Raw genomic sequence first — 11,915 nt, forward strand, 5'->3', positions numbered from 1 at the left:
TCACTAAAACACCTTAGCTATACTTAGGTTAACAAAAGGGACCTTGTTCATGAAGGCCACATTTCATGACCAAGCACTTAAGTGATATTTCATGTGATTACTTTCAATAGCTCTATGAGTGACTACTACATGAAATGCTTAAATGACCTTGCAAATTGTTTAAACATGCTTAGGATATCATTAGGAACAACTTTGGTATTTAGTGCTAAGGCTAGTTTAGTCATTTAGCCATGGTTGGTGTATGTATCATGATTTCAAAGTGACATGTTTGACTAAAGTTGAACTAGGTGTTAGGGACCTTGCATGGAGGAGTTCACTAAAGCAATGTTGTAGTGTTTGACATAAGGAACAACTTTTATTTTTATGTCATGGACTGATTTAGCTTCTAACATGTTTGAATTGGACTCACAAAAATCAGCTTTTCACTATTTTCAACACTTCAAAAATTTTCTAAGTGTTTGCTCGACTGTCAGCCTGACAAGCCGAACTTGATCATGATTTTACTCCATTTCTGTTGAGAATTGGAGCATGATCCTTGAACAACATTTGAAGCTGGTACATAGGGCTAGGATTTTTGTTAAGACGGTTTACGAGTTGGAGCCACGGTTTAGCAGTTAAATCGATTGGAAAACTCGCTGTCAGGCTCGACTTCGGGTTAACTGACGAACTGAATCGACCAGCACAGTGGCCGACCGGCTTCAGACACCGCACGCCGCGTGGAGGTCGCCATGGCCGCGCGTCGCCAGCGCCCTAACCGCGCCGGCCACGACGCGTCTGAGCGCGGCATTATCACGCCAGCAACCGCCCGCTCCCATCCACGCCCTCAGTTTCGTTTTTTCGCTCCTCCTTCGCCGTCCGCAGCACCCGCAAGCACAGCCATCGAGCTCCCGCAGCGCCACCGTCGTCGTTGACGGCACAAGCCACGCCTAGCCGCTTCTCCATCACCACAACTACATCGCCGTCTTCCCCGCAACTCCCTGCGCCAGCCAGTGCCCGCCGTTCTAGCTCGGTGAGCTCTAGCCCCGCACACCGCCTCGCCGGAGCTCCTCCGCCACTCCCGTCGCCGTGGCCAGGCCCAACCCGACCACCTCAGGCCACGAGAGCGTGCGCACTAGCTTCCTTGTAGTCCACTGGTGCTCGTCCGAGCTTTAGGTCGAACTATCGTAGCCCCCACCGGCGTACCGCCGTGGTCCAGCTCCGCCGTACTGCCATGGTCGCCGCCGTCAGCTCTAGGGTCGGCAATAGGGCCGGCCAAGTATACCAATCGACGCGCTAGGTCGAGTAGAAGGTCTAGTGATGATGTCACCGCCGGCGAACTCGCCGCCGTCGAGTTTTGGCCGCGTCCGTCGAGCAGCGCCGTCGGCTCTGTTTTGATCTCGCTGACTGGTGGGCCCAACTGACGCGTGGGTCCCTGCTGTCAGCGACAGTAAGAGATAGGATAGGTCATTTGATTCCAGTTTTTGATTTGTTTTGTGAATTTTGTATCTTTAGTTTGGTAGCTCCTAAAATGTTGAAATAAATATGATTGTGTTGCTTAGGAAGTGTAGTATTTAAGAAAAATATGTTCTTGGGTTCAACAGTAGAAAATTCTGGAGATTTAAATAGGGATTTGAAATGTGCTTTTGAATGCATTTAAATTTGTTTATTTTATATCTAGAGTTCCTGTGCTCCAAAAATTATGAAATTTTTGTGGTACGCTATTATTAGCATATGTGAACTCTGGTAAAAATTTGAGGACCAGTGCATGTGTACATCTATAGTTATAGATTTTTCTTTTATAAATAGTTAATCCTTGCATGAATTTTTATAAATTAATTATAAGTCCAAAATTCATGAAATTTATTGGAGGTGATACTAGTACCATATGGATGTTAGGAAAAATAAGAAATCTGTTGCTTGACACTTTTCAATAGGATTTTCCATTTATGCTATTTCAAGCCTTGCTTCCTTATCATTTTTGTATAGAATGTTCTACTTAGTAAAATGACATGAAATTTTTATAGTAGTCCTTTGATAGCATTAGTAAGGCTCTGTAAATTTTTGAGAATTTATTAAGCACATCTGATATATATTTATAATTTAACCTAGATATCTAAATAAAATAATAAAGGCAATTTAATAAATAGTTTGGGCTTCACCATTATATCCTCTTAACTGTATTTGGTATGCTTACACTGTTGGTAGGTTCTAGTTTGTCAAATTTTGAATGATTACATAAAGTAGAAGTATTCTTACTTTATATTGCATGTTAAATCATTTCCGGACTAATTCTAGAGTGTAAGGAGTTACATGTTGAAACTGATGTAGACTGTAAAAATGGTTAATAACAAAGTTGTAGAGAATTTGATAAGCTTTCCAGAAAGTCCAGGATCACTGTTTTTGGATTTGTAGAACTCCAGTTATGAGTGAAACAAGTAGCTACTGTATGGCATAGTTGATGCATTGTAAAAGTAGTTAAGTAGTAATCGAGAAGAGATATGCACCTACTCAAACAACGTGATGCACTTGTTAACATATAGGCATTCGTGATACTCATACCATACTCATGCATCTAGGATCAGAGGAAGAGATCACGTTGCTGGAATTCGAAGAAGCAGAGGAAGGGAACCCGCAGGAGGATCCGCAAGCCGCAGCTCCCGAAGGCGTGGAGCAGAACCCTGAAGAGCTTCCGGAGTGTCCTGACCATCGCCCTACTTCCTTTCTGCGAGGCAAGCCCCGGAGCATTATAAGTCTCCCAGTAATTTACAAATGTTTACTTACGTATTTATGATTGATGCATTAGGTTATAAGAGTTGAATGAAACCACTTGATGCATGTACATTCCTTGTCCAGATATTACACCTTTAACCGGTATAGGTCCAGGATCGAATATATATGCTTAGCCATGCTTAGACCGGTAGAAGTCGGGTGATGTCATGTCACCTGCGAGATATAGGTGGATACCGGAGCACGGTTGGCTATATCTGCTATCGTGGAACAAAACCATGAGGTAAAAGTAAATTGAGACCGGACGGGAAGTCGATAGGGAAGCAACAAGGCATGGAGGTCTTGGGTGTGGACTTATCCCCATCCGTGTCGATTAAGGACCGTACCATTGTTGGCGCTTCTGACAAGATTGAACGCATGCCTCTCACTTAGCTGGCCGGATAACTCGTTCCGACCGCGAAGCCGAGTAATTCAACTCAGGCCGGGAATCGTTCTGTTGTGCGCTCCTTCCGGGGAACGATCAGACTGAGCCCAAGGGCAGGTTTGGCCTAAGCATCCTGGCATCTGGTGTTCCAGATTGTGCGGCGTAGTACGAACCCACGAAATGTGTACCGGAGTTGTACCAAAGGTGACCTAAGACTATCGTGGCTGGTAGATCTGGGTTTGTGTTAGGAATAAATTCCCAGCTGGTTGAAATCGATTCGAATCGCCGTCTCTCCCGGATAGTGAGAAACTTGGCTAGTCCCAACATCGTAGCACTATATTATGAAACATGATGGTTCAGATGAATATGGAATTACAATACCTGCTATGGTTACTATTGTATGCTTCTAAATGATATACCACATGTTTGGCACAGGATAGTTGCTAATCTAGAAATGGATAGTTATAATTAACTTGATAAAGGAATCATAATTGTACAACGGGTAATTGCCTTTTACGCAAAATGTTGTCAAGTTACGTCCACTTATACAGCCTTGCATAATCCTTGGAGTCATTTTATTTCTAGTTCATGACGGGTAAGTCTAGCTGAGTACCTTCTCGTACTCAGGGTTTATTTTCCCATTGTTGCAGATGGCACTGTGTATGATGGTTATTGCAAGAGTTGCTTCTATCCCACTGTGGATGAGGAGTAAGCCTTGGGCAGGCTTCCTTAGTAATTCCTATCTTTGCTTTTGTGGATCGTGATCTGGTCTGGCACTGTATCAAACTATGTTGGAAACTTTATCTTCGAACTTATTTGCTTCCGCTTTAATTATTAAACTCGGTTTGTAATAACTTTCTATTCGTACTCTGATGATGAAAAGTATCTATGAACTTTATGTAATATGTGGCATGTATGTTGAATCATGTACGATCTTGGTTGTTGTAAATCGTTTATCGAGACCCATCGTGGTACTCGACGGACTACCGGGTTTATATGGGTTCAAGTATGACAGTGCGAACGCTTGCGGATTGCCATTATACTTGTATTCTTATAAATTGGTCGGTTCTGCGACAAAAACAGTAAGGCATTACACTAAGGCGCATTCATGAAAGAGAAGTCTTTGTTCGTTGGTTCCCCTAAGTACAATCTAGTCAAAGACTTTGTTCACCACATCCTGAGGGGATGTGATGTCCACGATGGCCTCCGCCGCTGCGGTAAAATCTTCTATCAAATCTTCATGTCCCTCAGGGCCATCGCCAATCAGGAAGCCAATCTCCATGGCATGGAGATCATGACCGGTTTGGACCTGTGCCACAGTTAGCGCCACCGATGCACCGTGACGAACACCGTAAAGAGCAATCTCCTAGACGTGGGCTGGGATGTGTTGGAGACGAGCGTCAATGGGGGAACCCCTCGCATTGATGGTGTCCATGGCCGCGTTCGCCGCCAATTGGAGAGATTCCAGTTGTGCCAGCGATTGTAGAAGAATATCAAGACAAAGGCAACGGAAACCAGAATAGAAACGTTCATGGAGCTCATCTTACCTGCTACCGTGGCATCAGACTCAGCCAGCCGTGCTCGAACGGCACTGGCCTCCTCCTTAGCCGCATTAAGGGCCGCTTGGAGGACTCCTAGACGAATCTCTAGTTGGTCGTTGTTTTGAATCATCTTGGAATAATGGTCCTCGGCCGCCCTCCATTCTTGGAAGAAGCGCCGGGCATCATCATTGTCATATGAGTTGGAAGAACCTGACGATGAAGCCGGCGCGGAAGATGCAACATCAGTGGGTTTGTTAGTCCTGGGGAAAGGATGAAGGCTGTCATTCACAATAAACCTATAGGCGGGTCAGAACAGATCATCATCATGAATAGAGGTTGCCAATCTCATCTCATGTGTCGGAGACGCTGGTTCATCTTTGGGATCTCCTCTATCGTGCGCTTACCCCGATTACCTTCGCTGGCCATGAGAAATGATTGGATCTACAGAAGAGGGGAAGGGAACTGCTGTAGGGTTTTGGTAGGCGGAAGAGAGCGAAGGAACAGTTATGGATAGAGATGTGTTTGAGGCTGAAGCCCTCGGCTAGTATTTGAAGACATGAAGCGAAGAGGCGGATGCCTCGAGGCACGCAAAAGGAACCACAATTAATAGAAGGCGAAACGCCACTTCACCAATGTCAAAGAGAATACGGCATCATATGACTAAGGATGGAAGATTGAAAGGCTCCCTTAATAAAGGCTGTGATAGAATCAAAGCCAAGAGTCTGGGATTGGCTATTTTTAAAATCGGTTCTTCAGCCAGAACAAAGGACCTGATCTTCAAATGAAGAAGGGAGATGAGACTTTTGAGAACGCTAGGAATGAGTTACCCTTGATGACCAAGGGCAAAAGGGCTGATAGAGTCACCTTATGGACCCATGTATAGCCATAATATAGTCCCTCCTTGGGGAGTTCAAACCAGATCAAGGTGCGTTATGCCAAAGTCTACAAGGATTTTGTGGTGAATAGCTTAAAAGATTTGTGTTGCCTTCGACTGTGCGATCTTGAAAAAGCATGAAAGCCCATAAACTGAGGATTGCAATGTTACGATTAAAAGGGGCAAGAATGAACAATTCTCTGAGAGAGATTTGGTATGAAAAGTAAAATTGTCGATCAGGTCAAAGGACAACAAATCTGGCAAAAGGTAGTCAACTAATCGGGAGAGACTATCGGATCAAGCATTGTGCACCGGGTAATATCTATATGTTGGAAACACTGAAAGGGGAAGAAGGATTCGGTAGAGCAATCGAATGGGGAATATTTGAAGGAATATTACCCTAACGTTTGGATTAATGCTTGACAACCAATTTGCTTGTTTGACAGCTCTAATGGCCGATTTCGTAAGGATATTGCTTCAGGTGCAAAAAATAAACCCAGAAGGGTAAAAGCCGGTACAATGTGTATCGCCCGCAGGAGCAAAGCAAACATAAATAGAGTGATGCATATAGTATGAAGTATGAAATAAAAGAAAAATCACTCAAGACAGAGGAGTTGTTTGCTAATATCACCTATTACAAACTATGGGCTGGAAAACACTTTGGCTATTATGTCATCGGCCTGGGAGATAAAGGCTACAGAGTTAGCAGCACTAAAGAAATCCTCAATCAGGCGTTTGTGATCCCCAGGGTGCGCCGCTGCTGGAAGACCATGGGGTAGAAACCAAAGTTCATGGCTAGAATGAGCTTGCGTGGGAGCCAGTGCCATGGTGGCACCATGACGAACGCCATGCAAAGCGACCTCCCTGACGCGATTCAAGATATCGTACAGGCAAACCAACAGGACAACACATCTGGCGTTGACGAATCCTGCCATGTGCTCTACGGCTGATCAAAGGCTCTCTAGTTGGGTAGACAAATCTAAGAAGATTCAAGGGGAAGGTGATCAGGATCTTGAGAATGAAAATGAAAAAGGAGCAATGGTCATGATAGATGTCTCACCCGTGATTTTTGCCTTGGCCTTAGCCAACCTATCCTTCACTAAATCGGCCTCGGGAGGTGATCAACATCGAACCATGGCCAGAGCTAATTCCACAAGGAAGAGACATTCAGCGAGACTCTAACCATGCCAATCAATGGAGGTAAGCAGATCATCGTTGTCAATCTGCCTCCTTTGATAACAAGGAAGCTGGTGACAAGCTATTAAAGAGGAAGACCCTAAAGGCCGAATGGAGTCGGTCCTATTCCCCAAAGCAGTGGGGGCACCACGAGTTGCACTCTCTTGCTGTAACAACCCAAAAATCCATACACCAAAAATACCAACTACAAAATTTTTCTTAAAACTCCCATGTGTTGATGAGTGTCATGTATAGGAACCCAACCTAAGAGATGCATTAGGTCTAACCCCAACCCAAGTCAACACATAATCAGGGCATAACTCTTGGCATAAACATGTGATTAAGTTCCCTAAATAAATGAACCTTGCCTACATATTTATACCACTTGTGAGTTGGATTCTTCTTTTGCCTTATGTTATGCTAATTAAAAATCACCAAACAACTATTAAGCTTGCTAAATAATCCTTTGATGAGCAAATGCCTTAAGCAAACAAACAAAGAACAAAAGAAAAGGAAAAAAGAGAGGTGAAGAGAGAGGGCCTCACAGCCAGCAGCTTGGCCCAAGCTAGCCAGCGCAGCCGAGCCTCGCCTGCCCTTTCACGCACATAGCCGCTGACAAGTCGGGCTCGCTCATCAGCCATCACACGCCGCACGCAGCCACATCGCGCCAAGCGCCTGACGACTCGACCCCGCTTGTCAGCACAGTAGCATCTTCTTCCTCCCCACGCCAACTTCTCCCCATGCGACCGAGAGCTGACCAGCGTGGCAGGCGCAGACCCAGGGTCACGCACATTGCATGACCCTATTCCCCCTTGCGCCGTGCCTACGCTACCGCACGCAAGCCATCGGATGCGCCGCACGCATCACCACCGCCCGATCACCGTCCGCTATTGGAGCCCTTGGAGCTCGGCTATAAAAGCCAATGCCCGCGAGCCCTAACCCTTAGCCCGTTCACCGCCATGCGCTGGTGGCATAGCACCATACCACGTCAAGCCGAGAGAGAGGGAGGAGGAAGGAAGCCGCTGCGGAACCGGACCTCGTCGGAGCCAGGAGCACCGCCCTGATCGGCTGCGGCGATGTAGCTGCTCAGCACGGCACTGCATCGCCTCATCATGGCCTCACCTCACCACTGCACTGCCATCCTACCACCACAAGCCCTACGGTGAGCCACGTCGTTCGCCACTCACCGTACTCGCCATGAACGCCACTACGTCCCCACGCCTAGGAAACGTAGAGGCAGAGCATTCCTGCTCCTGGACACGCTGCACACGCACCACACATGCACTAGCCCAAGGCCTAACCTCATTGACCCCTAGCAGCTTGGGAACACCGGCACGGCCACACCTAGCCTCTCGGACGCCATGAATGGACCATGTCAGAGCACGAGCTCTTGCTCCAGCTTAGCCAACCGGTAGCATAGAAGGACCACCATGACCCTCTTGTTGAGCCAAATGGAAACGCAAAGCAAAGGGAAGAAAGGGGGCAACGCTGAGCCCTCAGCTCGGGAACGCCAGCGCCGAGCGCTCTGCTTATGCCAGACAAACGCATCGCACGCACGCACGCACTCACCATGGCCAGAGCACAACCATGGCGAGACCACCATGTCTTTTATGTCGTGGTAAAGGTGACATTGACACCCTGACTAGCTCCGCCATGACGAGAGACACACCGCGCTTACCTTAGCCGAGAATGAAGCCCATCGGAGCCCCACGTTGCCGCACCGCACCTCGTCGGAGCGCCACCGCCTCCGCTTTGCCCCACCACCATGGGCGGAGCCACTGGGAGCACTAGGAGCTCCTTCAACACACCTACCATGGTCGTAGAAGCACTGTGGAGCACACATGCTCCTCCAACTAGGCTCTCGCTATCGCTGCAGCCCTGACCATGCACGCCGATGAACCCACAAGGCCATTCACCGTGGCCAGTCAACTGGAGCCGCCCGACCACCATGTTAACTTCACCGGGACACCTGCTATGGCTTGGCCAAGCTTTTTCCCACCTTAGTTGCACACCTGCGCCGCTGGAGGGGCTCGCCGATGAGCTCACCACCGGCGGGAGCATGATGGGGAAGAAGATTGGGATTTTCCCCTCATCGGCCACATGTCCGTGCACTTGGTGCACGTGAATCGAACACTGGGAAGGAGTAAGTGGACCAAGTCCTTCATAGACTAGCTCTACGGTCTATGGACCAACGCAGGCGGGTTCACCATGAACCGCGCCTCACCTGTCAGACACCGTTTGACCCCAGACCCACCTGACAGCCGCAATTTAGCTCGGATGGCGCCATGCTGACGTCATGACGATGATGAGACCACACCAGCATCGGGGACATCAGCAAAGCTCACCGACCACCTTGGCCAGCCATCCGACCACGACGGTGATCTCACCGACCACCTCGGTGACATCTCCGACCACCTAGGCAACCTCTCCGACCACTGAGGCGATCTCACCGACCACCACGGCAACCTTTTCGACCACTTCGGCGACCTCTCCGACCACCACACCAGCTGTATCCCTACATGCCACATGAACCAGTCACAGTGTGACACATGTCAGCCATGAATTAATCAGCCTTAATTTAATCTTCAGAAATACATAACTAATTCATACGACCTCAGAAAAATACAAGACTAGGACCAAAATTCATCTAAAATCAAGCTCTACGCAATGAACCCATGTTTGAGTGCATTTGGCTCTTTTAAATTTTCATTGCTTCTTTGTGCTAATCTATAGACGTCGCTAACGCGACTATAATGCGATCGATTGCAGACTCGGAGGAGAACCAGACGGACGAGGACCGAGAGTACCGTGAGGAGTACGGAGACGACTGCACTAAAGGTGCCACATCCCACCTAACCTCGTAGCACCTATTACGCATGGCTAATGTAGAACTGCTATTGCTTTACTTTATTGTTATGATCTCACTATGATAGGACTTGCATGGTAGTATGCTTTCTTGATGGCCTTTACCTTGACGCAACCTTACCCCTGCTCACCCTGCTGTTAGACTAGTCACACGCTTGCTGCTATATTTCATTACTTATTACTTCTACTACGCTTGTACTACATTGATGCGTGGTGGAAACTAGCGTTATCTGAACTATGGGGAGAGTGTTGCGTGTGTGACTTGGGTGCGTGGAGGGTGAGGGTTGTGTTGACCAAGTTGGAGTATATGACGAGCCTGGGGCAAGTCTTGCCATGTGGTGCTACCTGGGCACTTGGATATGGAATACCTGTGGCGGGTAAATGGTAATTGGAGGTGGCCTTGGGTGTGAACCTCGGAGAGGTGGAGCCTAGGGTAGAGGTGCTATGGTGGCATGGTAAATGGAAACCCTGATGGAGACATTCTAGCTTGGTCATCCCTAAGGACTTACTAGTACTCAGACTCACCGGGAATCCTTTACATCCCACTTGCCCTATATGGTGCAGGACAGTCGGACCACTTGGTAGACGATGCCACTACTGCTAGGCGAACATGTGCAAGGAGGTATGGGGCGCGTGGTTTCCCCCACACCCTCCCAAGACTTCAGGAGGCCTTGTGGACCCGGCTCTTGACATCCAGAGGGCCCCGGCTCTGTCTACGACTCACAGTATCAGCCATCCTAGACTAGACTTGGGATGTTCTAGGGCTGAGAGGTAGGGTGGCATCATTCTAGGCTAGCAAGCGACCAGAATTCTGCCTAGGAGATACATGGCTCCGAGGATGGTTAATCTTGTGGTATGTAAAACCTCTGTAGAGTGTTTGGTTGATCGATCGATACATATGCCGACTTGTCGGCTATGGACCTTTCCTAGGTTTCGCTTAAACAAGATAATGCGATGAGTCCTTCTCTTCTTTCCCCAGGAGAGAGAGTCGGTCGTAGCCAGGGGCTACGGGCCTTGAGACAGCACCGAGAGGGAGTTGGCCTATCGACTGAGCGATGGTATTGTGGTGATGTGGTGATGACATGGAGATGGTGGTATATCGATCCCAGGATCGAAACCTAGCTCTGGATGGAAATGGGGTGGAATGGGTGTGGGAATGGTGTTAAAACTGGACCAACTATTATAATATACATGATATGCTAAAACATAGGAAACCCCAGCCTTATAGGTTCCTTTTGATTATATTCAAATTGCATCCAATTTCCACAAAGCAATGCTCATAGGGTGGGAGTGGCCAGTACAATCGTACTGATAAATTTTGGCACACAGGTTCTGCTGAGGAGTATAGCTCCGAGGAGTTTGATGGTTGAGGGGTTCGTGCCTACACTCGAGTTTGGCGATCTTATCTTCAAGCTGTTCTGAATGAATGCTACTTTTGATTCCGCCAATGCGGCGATGTAATAAATTATGTAATTCCGCACTATTTGTACTCTGATATTATCATTGTATGGATGTGGTATTCAACTGGGATTTGGGTAATATGATCTACAATGGTCATATTACACCTCGACTCTGTGGATTTCTCTTCGTGGAAATCAGGTCGCTTCACCTGCCATTGAAGGCGCTGACGCGATGATGCAGGTCTGTTGAGGGCCTCCTCAGCGAACTTCTTGCTATTCTCCATGATCTCAAGCCTACGAAGAAGCAAGAACTATACTAAGGACGTGGAAGGTTTGAGGTGAAGCAAGTTGTTTTTTGATCCCCGGCTGTGGCCTATATATATGGCCCGGGAAGGTAGAGAGATAGATCTCACCAGTAGTGTGAAATTGAAATCAGATATGGAAAAGGATCGACGCTCCAAGAATTCAAGGAATAGATAACGAAGAGATAACAAATTTAGACTTATTGCTCTCCCAAATTACAGAATGCCATAGGATAGATCAAAAGATTTACATTGACCAGCAATCAACCCACCAAGGCCTCTTTGGATTGAAGGGAGTTAGAATCCCCACAGGGCCAAAAAGTCATCATAAACCAAGTTACATCGGCCCTTTAATGAAATTGCGACAGGGAAGGAAAAGGCCGCTTGTCTAACAAATGCCCAACTAATTTCTTGAAGTCGCTGGAAAGAAGCTTGTGGCTTTCCCGGTGGGCATTTGACTAAGCAAACAAAGGGAAAGTGTCCACGCATTTTAGCCTTTGCAAACACTAGAACAACTCTGCAAGAATGGAGAGAAGACCTAGGTGATATCACAAGGATTCTTCTAACCGTAGTAGCTAATTCTCTTGCTCGACAAGGTGCTAAGATGGGAGACACAGTCGCCCTTTG

The sequence above is a fragment of the Miscanthus floridulus genome, chromosome 5 (genome assembly GCF_019320115.1).
Source record: "Miscanthus floridulus cultivar M001 chromosome 5, ASM1932011v1, whole genome shotgun sequence".
In the NCBI taxonomy this organism is placed as follows: domain Eukaryota; kingdom Viridiplantae; phylum Streptophyta; class Magnoliopsida; order Poales; family Poaceae; genus Miscanthus; species Miscanthus floridulus.